This window comes from Bidens hawaiensis, unplaced genomic scaffold (genome assembly GCF_021521415.1).
Source record: "Bidens hawaiensis isolate Kalapana, Puna unplaced genomic scaffold, B.hawaiensis_p1.1 tig00040114_1, whole genome shotgun sequence".
In the NCBI taxonomy this organism is placed as follows: Eukaryota; Viridiplantae; Streptophyta; class Magnoliopsida; order Asterales; family Asteraceae; genus Bidens; species Bidens hawaiensis.
In genome coordinates this window covers 48104-64529 of record NW_027505650.1, presented here as the reverse complement: position 1 = coordinate 64529, position 16426 = coordinate 48104, and the positions used below count along the sequence as shown (strand labels likewise).

At 36.8% G+C, this 16426-nt stretch overlaps 1 pseudogene; it reads left to right on the top strand.

Moving 5' to 3' along the window:
- Positions 1 to 9753: 9753 nt before the first annotated feature.
- On the top strand, positions 9754 to 15955 carry LOC143614512 (receptor kinase-like protein Xa21; annotated as a pseudogene).
- Positions 15956 to 16426: the final 471 nt, after the last annotated feature.

The window sequence follows — 16426 nt, the reverse complement described above, 5'->3', positions numbered from 1 at the left end:
CCGGATACATGTCTTTTTGCTGGAATTTAGATTTTTTTTTTCTATCATCCATTTGCACTATAACCACTTATTATCAAATTAACAACCATACACATGTTTGTTTATTATGAGTGATCATACACACAATTAGCGAGTCTTTACATGTTGAAAAACACGACTTTGGTTACACTTAATTAAAAAATTGGATTAATGACTTATTTACTTGAGATAAATATTCCATTGATGTAGTTGCAAAGGACCCGCTTCAACATTTTACTCACGATCATCCACTCAGCCTTGTGCATCTACGGCAGCCGAATCACAAAAATGAAAATACCGACGATGAAGGTGAAGGTGAAGGTGAAGGTGAAGATGTAAATGATTTTGTGGAGGAAGACCATCAATGTGTCCAATGCAACATGTGTAACGAACAAATCTGCTCGTTTCATCTATGTTACTACGACTGCAAGTCTTGTGACTACTCATTGCACAAATTCTGTGCAGAACTACCAATGATCCATTCAAATCACCCGTTACATTCTAGCCACACTCTTACCTTGTCCAAGGAATATCAACATTCTGATTCACATTTTTATCCAAGTAGTACGTATGAATGGAAGTGTTTTGCCTGCAATCTTTATCGGAAGAATACTTATAATTATTATTGTTCTATCTGCGTTATTGACATGGACATCTTATGCGCTACCACGTCAGAACATAAGATAGACCACCCTGGTCACCATCACGGACTGGAAAGAATGATCGGGCCCATACTATCCCACTGTCAAGCTTGTGGTAATGAACATAAAGGGATCTTCTTTCAGTGTACCACTTGTCCCGGCTTTCGGATCTACTGGGACTGTGCTATGCTGCCTGCCAAGTTACTAAGACAAAATCATACTGACGGGACTTTCACTCATTCGCATCCACTTGCACTTTCCTATTCATTTCCCTATTTTGATAAAAAAGCCAAATTCTTTCCCCGGTGTAGAGTCTGTAATTTCAGTTTTTACTCTCATTTATGGATTTACAAATGTGATAAATGCCTATATTACGCGCATGTTGAATGTGCAACTTCAAAGATAGAGCCATTTATATCTGTTATCCGATCTGCAAGTGAGTAACCTCTTTTCCTTTTTTCTCTTGTTAGTTTTGGTAAAGGTTATCTATGTCTAATTTCAAGTATGCCATCCAGCACACCTTGGTAATGCTTACAAAAACTTCAAAGAAGATGAGCACCCGAATGTGCTCCACTGTCCATTTCACGATGAAGGTGACAACCTTTTGAAGTATAAAATGTCTAATCAGAAGGAGTTTGTTGGTAAACAACATGATGGTGAAATGCTCAATCATTCTAGTCATCAACACCCGTTCATCCTTTTCGATAAGCAAGCTTCTTCCGGTACAAATATGGTTTCTCTACACGACCCTATGAAAAGGTATCAACTATTGTGTGATGGATGTGTGAAACCAATCATGACAGTACCATTTTACACTTGTTGTAAATATCTTGATGAACAATGTTGTTTTGTTCTTCATGAGTGGTGTGCCAACCTACCCTCTCAAGTACAAGATTACGCGGGTCATCCGGAGCATACTCTTAACTCTATAGTGTGTTCAGATGTTACACTTGTAAGTTACTATCCAATGGATTCGCGTATGGATGGACATTGTGTGAATATTATGTTGATATTTAGTTGTTATGTTTAAGTGAAATAAACAAGAACGAAGCTACAAACCAAGGGGGAGATTGTTGGGTCCATATTTGGTGGTTTGTACTTAGTTATATGTTTATTGGGTTTAGTGTTGGGCTATGTATGTAAACCGAGATCACTAAGGGATCTCGGTGGGCTTTGGGCTTTACTTTGGGCCTGATTGTTAGCTTCCCTTTATATAGAGAATACATGTATAGGGTTTAGGGTGGCTAGTTGTTCACATTGAGAGAGTTGGTGAGCAGAGAGAGAACTAGAGGTTGTTCATTCTCATTATTATCAAGTATTGTAAGTTCTTAAGCACCCGACGTATTCAATATATACGTGTGTTTTGAAGCAATTCCGTGTTAGTTTACTTGTTACTATTCGTGTTCTTGAATCACCGAGGATTGGTATTCCGCACCAATACTCGTTTGGTTGATATCATATTGTAGTGATCCAGATTCGGGACTTACAATTGGTATCAGAGCCTTAGACCTTTTCAGGCTCGTTATTGTGATATCAACGGATTCAAGAATTCTGTTGTTTGGTGGCGTAAATTGCATTTTTCCGGCGAGTGTATGATCGGCGAAGAAGACTGCTATTGGTTTGGTCAAAGATTACGTTATCCTTGGAAACAATTTAAATCCCACCAAAATAGGGATTTAGTTTTTACCAAATAAGCTGGTGAAACAAGAGTTTTCTGCCAAAAATCAGGGATTTCGCCCAAAACTCAAGAAGCTGATTAAATAATCATAGTTTTCGGTCAATTTCGAAAGTTCTCGGTCAACCTTAGTGGATTTCGGTCAAAATTTGTGGTTATCGGTCAACTTTTGAGGTTCTCGGTCAAAGGAGTTCTCGGCCAAGGAGTAAAAAAAAAGAGTATTTTGGCGGGAAAAATTTTCTTGAACGAAAATTTTCCAGAATACTCCTTATTAGTAAAAATCTATCCTTGAAAATTTTGGCGAAAACATTTTTTTCGGGTGATTTTCGGTGAAATTTTGGCGGGAAATTCGGAAAAATTTGTCTTGAATGAAATTTTTCCTAGACACTTCTCTTGACTGGGACATTCTTCTAGAGAATTTTGGCGATCATATTTTTTTGAGCAATTTTGGCGGGAAAATCAGTTTAATCTGATTAATTACTCAATGGATTCTTCACAACTCGTTTTTAAACTATGTTCCTTAAATTGTGGTGAGAAAATAGAAATGTATAAACTTCATAATGACAGTCTAAGTAGAGATATGGAAAGAATAAAATCAGAGAGTTTCAAACTTAAGAAAAATGAAAAGGGATTTTTAGACAAAATTGAATCTCTTAACAAGGACATTAAGAAACTTAAGTCTGATTTTAGCATAAAAAGCTGTCACCATAATGATGCTAAACAATAAATCGCTGAGTTGACTGCTAAACTGGAAGCCTCCAAGTTAGAAATCTTGAATCTAACTAGCAAGTTTGAAAAGACTGAACTTGATTTAAAAAATTCGATGGTTCCAGTAAAGTAGTTAACTAAATGATTGAAAACCAATTGTGGTGGAAGGAAAATGAAGGTGAGGGAATAGGATACAGTCAAGTTCCCCCACCTTACAACCACAATTATGTCCCTACCCCTGTCACCAAAGAACAGGAGGAAAAGATAAAAGACATGAAGTATGGTAAACAGGTTCAATCTGAAACTGTTAGATCAGGATCCCTAGAGGAAATCAAGCCTGTTTTTAAATGTGTGAACAATTTTGATGCTTATACTTCATGTGCAGATATAGTCACTGATGTTGCTTCTGATAGTAAAGGGGTTCAGGCTAGTGAAAATGAATCTCATTCTAACGTGTCATCAAACTCAGATGACACCACAACTCAAAATTGTACTAATAATAATACACAGAGTTGTGGCAACAAAGGGAAGGCACGTAAGAAATCAGCACAACAAGGACAGCCTCGTCCTCATAGATCCTGCGGATCTCCATGTGTTGATAAATCATCGGGTGCTACTTATATCAAGAGGCAAACATGTTACCACTGTGGCACACCAGGACATATAGCCAGAAATTGTGTTCATCATCTATATGTTCCATACTACAAGCAAAATCAGAAGGCTGTGCCAAGGGGCAAGAAGAATGGAAAAACCTTTCATAAGAAGAAATTCCAACATGAGGCTAGTGCTTACGTTGATATTAGAAGAAGGATGAAAGCGTGTTTCGTCTGCTGGAACGACGGGCATTTGGCAAAGGAGTGTCACTACCGTGCTGTTGATAGACAAGCTCCTCAGGTGAAAGGTAATAGGTCTCAACCGAATCCAGTGGTTAAACAAAATGCTTATTTTAGAAAACCACGAGTATCTGTACAACGGGTCACAAATACTCAAGGATTCAAAGCTAATATGACAGGTTCGCACTCAAATGATTTAGAAACTGTTAAAAGAAAAATAAATTTTCAGAAATCAAAGAGTGTTGAGAGTTCTAAGAATTCGAATTTGAATTCGAATTGCTCCACTCCAAAGTCTGTGCCATCAAATTTCACAAAACCAAGATAGACTTGGAAACTTAAAACTCAGCAACCAGAATCTATCATAACAAATGATTCTGTTAAAGATGGAAATGATATGAGTTGGCAAGAGGTCACATATGTTGATGCTCAAGGAAACCCCAAGACATTTATGACTTGGGTTCCTATGTCCAACTAATCCCGCTATGCGTGTAGGAACAACCACAAATTCATTGTTTATTAAATGGCTTGTTCCAGGCACATGACAGGACAAATATCCATTGTTTTTAAATCTTTAAACCATGAAATGGATTATTTGTTGCCTGGACGGGATTTTAGGGTGATAGAACGTTTTAATCCGCTCTCTAAGTGTGTAGGAACAAATCAGGGAATACATTGCATATTAAAAGGTTTGTTCCAGACATTCAACTCGCAAGGATGCAGAATCTCAAAACAAGCTTATTCCTAGGGGGAGATTCTCACAAATGAAAAATGATGTCTTGAAGATAAAAGGTAACCGTATCACTTTGGTATGAAAGATTGATCAATCAAAAAGATTTTAAGATTTTAAATTTTTATAAAAATACAAAAATATGTTCATGTATAGTTTTTCAAATATAGTTTTTCAAATATAGTTTTTTATTTTGTTTTATTTTAAAATTGAGAAAATGACTTGAACGTACATGAGAAATGATAGTACATCAGTTGGCTGACTATCACACTTTATTTTTTTATTAAATACTACGTTTCGACGATTGAGTCTTTTTGAAGTTAAATTTGTACATAAAAGTTTTCCTTTATGTCAAAATTTTTGCACAAATTTAGGGGGAGAAAATTAAAAAATTCAAAAAGAGTGTGCGTGCGTTCTTATAAAAAAATATAATAAATTTCTTTCAAACTTCACTCTCGCTTAAAATTATGTTGACTGCTCAAGTTTGAAGAACATATACTTGTATATGTTTGGTCCGGTGATCTACTTGTAGATTCACAGGATAGCCATTTATCTAAAGACTGAAAGCATCTGGGGCGATTGTGATGTGTTTTTGTGTTTTGAATTCTTTCACTTAAAATTATGTCGGTAATTCCAAGTTGGAGGGACACGTATTCTCATATGTGTTTGGTCCTGTTAACCACTAGTGGTCATGCGGGATAGCCATTTACCTAAAAACTGAAGAGTGACCGGGGTGACTGAGTTCTTAACATGTGTGTCTTCTGTAATTTTATGGGAAGTGATATATTTATTCAGTTAACAGCTTTTCAGAAGCTTCAAAACATTTTCAAATGAAAATTGATCCAACCTTTGGAAAGTGATAGATAAATTGTTTTTGTGTGCCTAACGAGTGAAGTTATTAAGCTTAAAAGGCTCTAAAACAGTCATTGATATTGTATGGTAGCTTTCCATGGTGCGTAAAAGTTGAAGTGATATAAACTAAATTTGCTAAACTTAATGTGGAGAGTCATTTTGAAGACAGGTGCATGTCTCCATATACATCTCTCCGAATGATAGGCAGAAAAACAATTACCCAGTTATACACGAGCCCGTTAGTGTCTTGATCACCAAAAATATTATGCTATTATGTTTATTTATTCTAAAAAAAAGTAAAAGATGAAAAAAAGGAGAAAGAAAAATATATATAAAAAAAAGGATTATTGTGAAGCAAAAATAAAAAATTCGTATTTCAAAAGCTTAAAGGGTCAAACTAGAACTACAGAGATGGGGGCACACAAAGTCCTGTCATGTCTCGAATGAAAGGCTTGTCAGTTTACTGGCACGAAGTCCAACGTTCAACCTTAAAGCTTAAATTATTGTTTGTTAATCTATAAAAATTTTGTTATCAAGCACTAGGGGGTTGGAGTCAAATTGGGGTGATCTGGGAAAGCCAAATACGCTTTGAGAAGAGATAAGAGGCACCATAGGTCCATGAGTGATGTCCATCTAAGCTTTATGCCGAACTGAACCCTAATCATATCACTGATGCGATGAAAATCATGCTAAGTATGTTATACCTCCTACCAACCTGTCTCTTTATGTCATAATAACGCTGAACATGAATCTTTGTGACAGCCTTTTAAACGATATGATTCCATGTTCGGATCTTTTCATAAAATGCAGTGTTTTTATCAAAACTGAAATTTGATCCCTAATTTTGCTAAATTACAAGAAGACCGGGTGATTAAATTTGTTTTATTTGTTGTTTTTGGTTTTATTTTATTTCATTTATTTTATTTTTACTTCTTGATTACTCTTGTCGTAACAAATATGTTAAGAAATCGTTTTAAAATTTGTCTTCAGCTAATGAAATATGATTTCGGTTATTGTGTTATAGTTGGTTCAGCTGGTATGATCTCATTTCAAGTCTTTTCAAGAAAATCATAAAAATTAGAAAAACATAAAAATTACAAAAATATGTCTGTCTTATTTTGTTTATTTAATTGTTTTCAAAAATATTTTGGTTGATCTTTCTATCAAAGTTGATTGTTCTTTCAAGACTGATTTCTTGCAATGGAAGCATATGAAGTATCTGAGACTCAAATTGGATGATGCTATCAAAGAGGGGGAGATGGTAGAGTATTGGATGCGGATGTTGAAGTTGCTGATCATGCTCTAGTAAAGATTCTGAAGATCTTGAAAGCGTCAGTTTAAGGGCAAGATTGTTGGGCCATAATTTGGTTGAACTGACGTATATCAAAAGGCCAAGACATGATCAAGACTAAAGTTACATAAACAAAGACTAGTTGAAGAACTGCATTGGTGTAATACCGACATCCCTATGGATTTCGGTTAGGCTAGTCTGAAGTGAAATAAACAAGAACGAAACTACAAACCAAGGGAGAGATTGTTGGATCCATATTTGGTGGTTTGTACTTAGTTATATGTTTATTGGGTTTAGTGTTGGGCTATGTATGTAAACCGAGATCACTAAGGGATCTCGGAGGGCTTTGAGCTTTACTTTGGGCCTGATTGTTAGCTTCCCTATATATAGAGAATACATGTATAGGGTTTAGGGTTGCTAGTTGAACACTTTGAGAGCCACCATCTAGAGAGTGGGTGAGCAGAATTGGCTGTTCACGAGAGCAGAGAGCCGCCACCATCTAGAGAGTAGTTCGTTGTTCATTCTCATTATTATCAAGTATTGTAAGTGCTTAAGCACCCGACGTATTCAATATATATACGTGTGTTTTGAAGCAATTCCGTGTTCGTTTACTTGTTATTTCTCGTGTTCTTGAATCACCGAGCATTGGCATTCCGCACCAATACTCGTTTGGTTGATATCATATTGTAGTGATCCAGATTCGGGACTTACAATATTAATTGTGCATTCATACCCGAACAAATTATACATGATGCTCATCCGCATCATCTTCTATCAAAAGTAAAATGTTCACCTGAGCTCTCAAAAAGGTATTGCAAAGCATGTTGGTATTCGATGAAATATGAGTGGGGATTTCATTGTCCCTCTTGTGCTTTCTATATTCACGTAAAGTGTGCTTTGTTATTGTCTAGAGTGATTAGGCACAAGATTGATAAACATCCATTAAGCCTAGGATTCTATCCAGCGGAGAACCATATTGATAAATACCTTTGTGAAATATGTGAGGATGAATTTAACCCTTGGGAATGGTTCTATCATTGCACTACATGTGACCAGTCCATTCATGTTGCTTGTGCGCCCTTAATACTTCAATGTGAGCAGGATACTTATGCATCTGATAAAGCATGTGTCTATAAGTTTTTGAATGTCAAATTTGGAGGAATGCTTAAGATCAAAGATCATTCACACCGCTTGGCATTTGTTCAAGGGCTTGAGAGTGATGGCAAGTGTTTAAGGTGTGGCAGACAGTTGCAGTACGTGATGATCTTTAAGTGATTGGAGTGTGAGTTTGCATTGGATTATCAGTGTGCTTATTTGTTTTTCAGTTGATCCAGATCTTTGGTTTGTACTTTGAGTCAAAGCTCATTGAATACTAAGCACGCGCAATCTATGATTATGTATGTAAATGCCCTGGAGTTGGTAATTAAGTTGTTATATCATATGCTGTATTTGAATCTTAATTGTGAGTTAATATGATACTATGTATAGCTTTAATAAACTTTAAATAGTCGGTGTTGATATCAATATGTAATCCTTAAACCACATGAACCCATCATTCGGTGGTTTACCCCCATTTTTATAGTTTTTTGGTTGGTCAGGTTTTGGAATTATAAACGGCACCAACTGGTTTGGTTTACAATTTACAGTCGGAGGAATCGGTTAGAAAAAAACTAGCTGTCCCATATGTTTTTGTGATGCGTACTTTTGTATATTTCATCCATGTTGTTTCTAATTATTAAGTTGGATTTTACACATGATCATACTTAAAAAAAAAAAAAACAATATGGAGAGGAGGTCTTTTAAGGTTTAGCGGCTAGACCATTCATTATTCATTTTTTATTTTAAGTATATAGATATATAATGTACCCAATTATATTCCTAGATCCTATGATCCATCCATCTAAAATTTCCAAATACCAAATTAAGCTACTCAATTCATCCACGCTCCACCAAGATGTATTAGGACTTAAAGAAAGACTACCGGTGGCCTGCTATGAAGCAAGGCTGGTGATCTTATTATTTTGCCAACAGGAATATACCATCGATTCACTCTCGACACCTCCAGTTATATCAAGGTAAAGAATGCTAGATTATTACAAAACTATATTATTATTTTGATAATGTAATTTCTTAATGACAATCACATTTCTGCATAAAAATTGTTACTCTTGACCTTGAGTTTTAAAGTTGAACAAACTACTTTGTAACATCAAATCCGATATGAATTTTACAGGATTTTAAGGAAGTCAAGACAGTTTCGAATATTTTGACACGTACCATCACTTGCAAAACTATGTGTACCTGAATCGACTAAAATATTTATTGACAACATGCTATTTGGGTGCATGCAGTTGATGAGGTTGTTTGTTGGGGAGCCGGTGTGGACCGCGTTTAACAGGCCACAAATAGAGCATCCAGCAAGGCAAAGCTACAAGATGAGCTTTGATGGGATGCCCGTTAAAGCTCATTGAATATGAAACACGCGAAGTCTATAATTATGCATGTATGTAGATGGTCTTGAATTGACAGTGAAGTTGTTATATCTTATGCTGTACTTGAATCTTGATTGTGAGTCAATATGATGTTATTTATAGTTTTAATAAACTTTAAATAGTCGGTGTCGATATCAGTTTTGTTCAGGGGCACAGTTCTAGGAGAGGGGAGGGGAGGGGATGTTCATGGTTTGATTGAAATAGCTATACTGCGTAAACTTGTCAATCGGTTTGGTGTTACAGCTAGATTTTTCAAAAATATCAAGACTGTCGGGCTAGGAATTTTCAAACTGTGCCGAGCGATTTGGCTCAATAAACCCTCAAGACTATGCAAAACATAACATTGTTGGTTCCCAGCTAAAGTAAACAAAGTTATTTTCGCCTTTTAACGGCCCACTCAGACCAAACATGAAACACACCATACCTGGCCTGCCAAACATGCGACTGAAGTTGCAACATCCTTCTGTTTTGTGTTAAGGTTTTCTTATTATATTTGACTCATTATTTTTAGTAAAAATGGACAAAAAGTTTGAGGGTTAGTCCGAATATCTTCTGTTATGAAACCCACCCGATCCGCCTTTGCTGCCAGGTATGACTAGCTACATATAGAGAAAGATGAGGCCACCTCAGAAAAGAACATGCTCAAACAATGGTTGTGGACATCAAAGCCCATCAATCAATCATAATCATAAAAGAGATGCATGTTTATTGTATTTTTGTAATAAAAATGAGTTAAGCTAACCCTACAATTAACTTTATTTTCCTTTACATTCAATCCAAGAATAGAATATAATAAAGCTCTATTTATTTATGTTAAGTGTGGCTTTGGAAGGAAGGTTAAGATTAATTGCTTATTAAATGGTTTAATCCTTTAATGTAACCAAACATATTCCAGAAGGAAATCAATTTGATGGACTCTCCAATTGGTATGTCTCTATCTCTTTCATTTATCAGTCATTATTTATAAGGATCACATAGCAGCATTACACGCCTACGTACACATCAGGTTTGAGACGAATATTGCTATTTCACTACTGATTGTAAAAGCGTATCTAATATATCCATTAGGTATCTGATTACTTATTACCCATCGAGTTGGTATTAGTTAAGAAACATCTACTTGTAATTTTAGGTGGTTGAAATTACCACTCTTTATCGAAGCATGGTCTCAAATACATCTCAAAAACCAACTAGCTAAACCATGTAAACATGTATGATATCGGTTTTGGATAATCTGACAGATACCGTATATATAATAACACATACGAACCTGAAATATTATAATCAGGCTCTCACTCAAGAACCCGGATACATGCCTCTTTACTCGTCCAAATTTTATCGGGTTTCAACTTTTTTGCTTGAATTTATATTTTTCTATCATCCATATGCACTATATATTAAACCATACACATGTTTGTTTGTTACGAGTGATCACACACAATTTGTGAGTCTTTACATGTTAAAAGCTTGAATTTGGTTAAACTGAATCATAAAATTGGATTAATGACTTATTTACTTGACATGCATATTCCATCTATGTAGTTGCAAAGGACCTGCTTCATCACTTCACTCACAATCATCCACTCAGCCTTGTGCGTCTCCAGCAGCCGAATAACAAAACTGAAAATGTTGACTATGAAGATGAAGATGAGTATGAAGATGAAGATGAGCATGAAGATAAAGATGAGCATGAACACGAAGATGCAAATGATTTTGTGGAGGAAGACTATTATGGTGACCGATGCAACATGTGTAATGAAGAAATCTGCTCGTTTCATCTATGTTACTACTACTGCAAGTCTTGTGACTACCCATTGCACAAATTCTGTGCAGAACTACCGAGGATCCAGTCAAATCACCCGTTACATTCTGGCCACATTCTTACCTTGTCCAAGGTATCTCAATGTTCCGATCCGCAATATTATCAAAGTAGTAACCGGGAATGGAAGTGTTTTGCCTGCAATCGTATATGGCAGAATAACTATAATTATCATTGTTCTAAATGCGAGATTAGCATGGACATCTTCTGTGCTACAGCGTCAGAACAGAAGATAGACCACCCTAGTCACCCTCACCGACTAGAAAGAATGATCGGGCCCATACTATCCCACTGCCAAGCTTGTGGTAATGAACATAAAGGGATCTTCTTTCAGTGTACCACTTGTCCCGGCTTTCGGATCTACTGGGACTGTGCTATGCTGCCTGTCAAGTTACTAATACAAAATCATACTGACGGGACTTTCACTCATTCGCATCCACTTGCACTTTCCTATTCATTTCCCTATTTTTATATAAAAGTCAAATTCTTTCCCATATGTAGAGTCTATGATATGAGTTTTTATTCTCATTTATGGATTTACAAATGTTATAAATGCCGATATTACGTGCATGTTGATTGTGCAACTTCAAAGAGAGAGCCGTTTATGTCGATTATCCCATCTCAATGTGAGTAACCTCCTTTTCTTTTTTGTTGTCTTTTTTTTTGGTAAAGATTATCTTAGTCTAATTTCAAGTATGTCACCCACCAGACTTAGATGAGTATCCGAATCTGCTCCACTGTCCATTTGACAAAGAAGGTAACAACCTTTTGAAGCATCATATGTCTAAACAAAAGGAGTTTGTCAGTAACCTACGTGATGGTGAAATGCTCAACCATTCTAGTCATCAACACACGCTCATTCTTGTCGATAAGCAAGCTTCTGTTGGTGTAAATATGGTTTCTCTACATGACCCTATGAAAAGAATTCAATTATTATGTGACGGATGTGTGAAACCAATCATGACGGTACCGTTTTACACGTGTTGTCATTATCTTGATGAACAATGTTGTTTTGTTCTTCATGATCGGTGTGCCAAGCTACCCTCTCAAGTACAAGACTACGTGGGTCATCCTGAGCATACTCTTTTTCTCTTGCCAAAAGTCTCTGGTAAACTCTTCAATGTGTTCAAATGTGCCGTTTGCATGTTCCCATCCAATGGTTTCGCGTATGGATGCACAATGTGTGAATATTATGTTGATATCAATTGTGCATTCATACCAGAAAAAATTATACATGACGCTCATCCGCATCATCTTCTATCAAAAGTAAAAGGTTCACGTAAGCTCTCATATAGGTATTGCGAAGCCTGCCACTATTCGATGAAGATTGGGTGGGGGTTTCATTGTACCTCTTGTAATTTTTACATTCATGCAGAGTGTGCTTTGTTATTGTATAGAGAGATTAAGCACAAGTGTGATAAACATCCTTTGAAACTAAGATTCTATCCAGCGGAGAAGTTTATTGATGAATACTTTTGTGAAATATGTGAGGATGAATTAAACCCTTGGAAGTGGTTCTATCATTGCACCACATGTGACCAGTCTATGCACGCTGCTTGTGCGCCCTTAATACTCCAATGTGAGCAGGCTACTTATGCATCTGATAAAGCATGTGCCTATAAGTTTTTGAATGTCAAATTTGGAGGAATGATTAAGATCAAAGATCATTCAAACCGTTTGGCATTTGTTCAAGGGCTTGAGAGTGATGGCAAGTGTTTTAGGTGTGACACACTTATGCAGTACGAGATGATCTTTAAGTGCTTGGAGTGTGAATTCGCATTGGATTATCAGTGTGCTTCTTCGTCTTCCAGTTGATCCGGTCCTTTGGTTTCTACTTTGGTGGAACCATACCATTGTTTGTTATATGTGTTCAGTTAATTATATCAACTAGTTCTTTGGCTTGTACTTTGGTGCAAACAAACTACTTTCTAACATCAATACAAAATGAATTTCACAAGATTTGAAGAAATTCAGACATTATTTAATTTTTTGACACAGGCTATCACCGGCAAAAGCAAGGCCTGAAAGGCTCATTGTCTCCTTATGTAGGGAACCTCAGCTTCCTTCGTGAATTTCGGCTCTATAACAATAGCTTTGAAGGAAGCATCCCTCATGAACTCGGGCGTTTGTCCAGGCTGCGTCTCCTTGATATTGGGTCTAACAAATTCATTGGATCCATTCCAACTAACCTGTCTGGTTGTTCTAACCTTGTAAGGCTTGGTCTTTGTAAAAACATGCTAGTTGTAAGCATACCGAAAGAAATTGGTTTCCTCTCAAAACTAGTTCAACTTTCACTGTGCGATAATAACTTAACAGGTGGAATTCCATCTTTCCTGGGGAATCTTACATTTATGGAAAAATTTAGTATTTATGAAAATCCGTTGGGTGGGAGCATTCCACAAGCCTTAGGGAATTGGAAAAACTTGAGAGAATTTGTCTCCGGTGAGTGTAGCTTACAAGGATCCATCCCTCATTTCATCTATAATCTCTCACTCTTAAATTTTTTATCCTCACCTGGTAACCAACATACCGGTAGTCTTCATCAAGACATAGGTGCAATGCTTCCTCATCTTACTGTCCTTGTGTTGAAGGATAACAATCTGGCTGGACGCCTTCCACCCTCTATATCTAACTGTTCGAAATTACAACTTGTTGATATGGGTACAAACAAATTTAGTGGAAAGTTGACAATCAACTTTTCAAAACTAAGAGATCTATATGCATTAAGACTCGACAATAATAGCTTCTATGGACATGGAGAAGCTGATGAAATGAAGTTTATTGATTCTCTAAACAACTGCAGCCAATTAAGAATTTTGTCTCTAAGTTATTGCAACTTTCATGGAGTTCTCCCAAAATCAATCGGTAATCTTTCTGATCAACTCAGTTCTTTATATTTATTAGAAAACCGATTATACGGAAACCTCCCTTCAAGTATGGTAATCTTGTTGGCTTGACCCGCTTAATTCTAGGAAACAACCGATTCACTGGAAAAATCCCTTCAACCATTGGTATGCTTCGAAAGCTAAATGTCATGGTTCTATTCGGAAACCAATTTACAGGTCCCATCCCAGACACCATCGGGAACTTATCATTGTTGATTGAACTTGTTTTAGATTCCAACAGACTGGAAGGGCATATACCATTTAGTCTGGGAAATTGTCATCGCCTATCTTTGTTGAACCTTAATTACAATAAACTTAGTGGAAAAATACCTAAACAGATTCTTCAAATTCCATCTTTGTCAATAGCATTAGATCTTTCCGAAAACATGTTGTCTGCTTCACTTCCAACAGAGGTTGGAGAACTCAAGATGTTGAGTAATCTGGATTTATCTTACAATAGATTATCAGGTACCATTCCTACTAGCCTTGGTGGTTGCACTAGCCTTTCATTCTTATCTTTAAACGACAACTTATTGCAAGGCATGATACCACCATCATTAAGTTATTTGAGAGGAGTGGTCATCCTCGATCTGTCTCGCAATAACTTATCTGGTCAAATACCACGATTCTTGGAACGTTTTTCGTTAAAGTATTTGAACCTATCCGTTAACGATTTAGTTGGTGAAGTGCCAATTTTAGGAGTGTTTTCCGATGCAAGCGCATTCTCGGTTTCAGGGAATAACAAGCTTTGTGGTGGCTTGGTTGAACTTGGGTTACCTAAATGCAAGGAGACAAAGAAACATAAAAAAAGGTTTCCTGTCTTCGTAATGTACATCTTGATTTCATCCGCAGTTTTCACCATATTATGTTTAGTGTATGTTTGGCATAAGAAGAAAAGAAAGAGCAAGCCATCTCAACCATTGACCATGAACGAAAGATTTTTGAAAGTTTCTTACAATCAACTTGCTAGGGCTACTAATGGATTCTCCGAAGCCAATTTAATTGGCAGGGGCGGGTTTAGCTCTGTTTATAAAGGAATCCTTGATAATGATGATGGATTTTTTGCGATCAAAGTTTTGCATCTTCACATTCAAGGAGCTTACAGAAGCTTTGATGCGGAGTGTGAAGCATGGCGGAATTTTAGACACCGAAATCTGTTGAAGATAATAACTTCATGTTCAAGTGTTGATTTTTAAGGAAATGATTTCAAAGCTTTGGTTTGTGAGTACATGCCCAACGGGAGTTTAAATGATTGGTTGCATTCAAGTACGCGTACACATCGGCTAGACTTTATCCAAAGAATAAATATTCTTATCGATGTGGCATGTGCACTTGATTATCTTCATAATCACTGCCAAACGACTATCATCCATGGAGATTTAAAGCCTAGCAGTATTCTGCTAGATGAAGACATGGGGGCTCATGTTGGAGACTTTGGTTTATCCAAATTTCTTGGAGCGGACTCAAATCAAAGCAACTCAATAAGATTTAGAGGAACCATTGGGTATGCACCTCCAGGTAAACTCATGTATCCTAGAATGCATGTATTTATTTACACTCATTATTACCTTTCTCATATTAAAGTGTTTATACGTTGCAGAGTATGGTCTTGGGAGTGAGATGACATGTAGTGGGGACGTCTATAGCTTTGGAGTATTATTGTTGGAGGTCATGACAGGGAAAAGACCGACAGACGACATGTTTAACAATGGCCTTAGCCTTCATAAGTTTGCAAGCATGTCCTTGCCGGACCACGTGACGGATGTTATTGATGGTGACCTTATAAATTACCATCAAGATGATGCAATTACAATGCAAACTAACACACCAAATGCACCGAAAACGGAGGAGTGCGTGGCCTTATTTGTGAATATTGGAGTATCATGCTCGGTGGATTCCGGACCACAACGAATGAATATCAGAGATGTTTCCAGCCAATTGCAGAAAGTTATGGCTGCACTTCAAAATGTTTGAGATGCCATCTCCTTTTACTTAAGTGGAAATACAAATAGACAGGTACATATATATTATTCTTTTGATTCACCATCTCTCTTAGTTGTACATCTAATTCGTTTCTGCTTCTATCATTTTTTGTAGGGATGCAGGCATGCAGCATTGTTTTCTTCTGTTTCAGTTGTTAATAATGGGTTGGCCCATTACATAGTATGTATGTAGTTGAATTTGTTTGCTGTTGTATCTGGATAGTTGGTTATGTATTTGGATTCTACTTGAATATATATCCTATATTGTTATTTTAACATCATGAAAATAACGGTCAAAAATGACAAGTTTCAAACGTAAGGAACCAAACTAAAAATTTCTGCCTTCACATCCGATCGTAATACGCGACGGCTAAAAGACCCTACGTCATCGCGTATCGCGATGACGAGATCTGACAGGGTGACACGTGTCCTGTCACGTGTCACCACGTGGCATAAAGTCATGACAAGGTGACACGTGTTCTGCCACGTGTCACCCCGTGGCA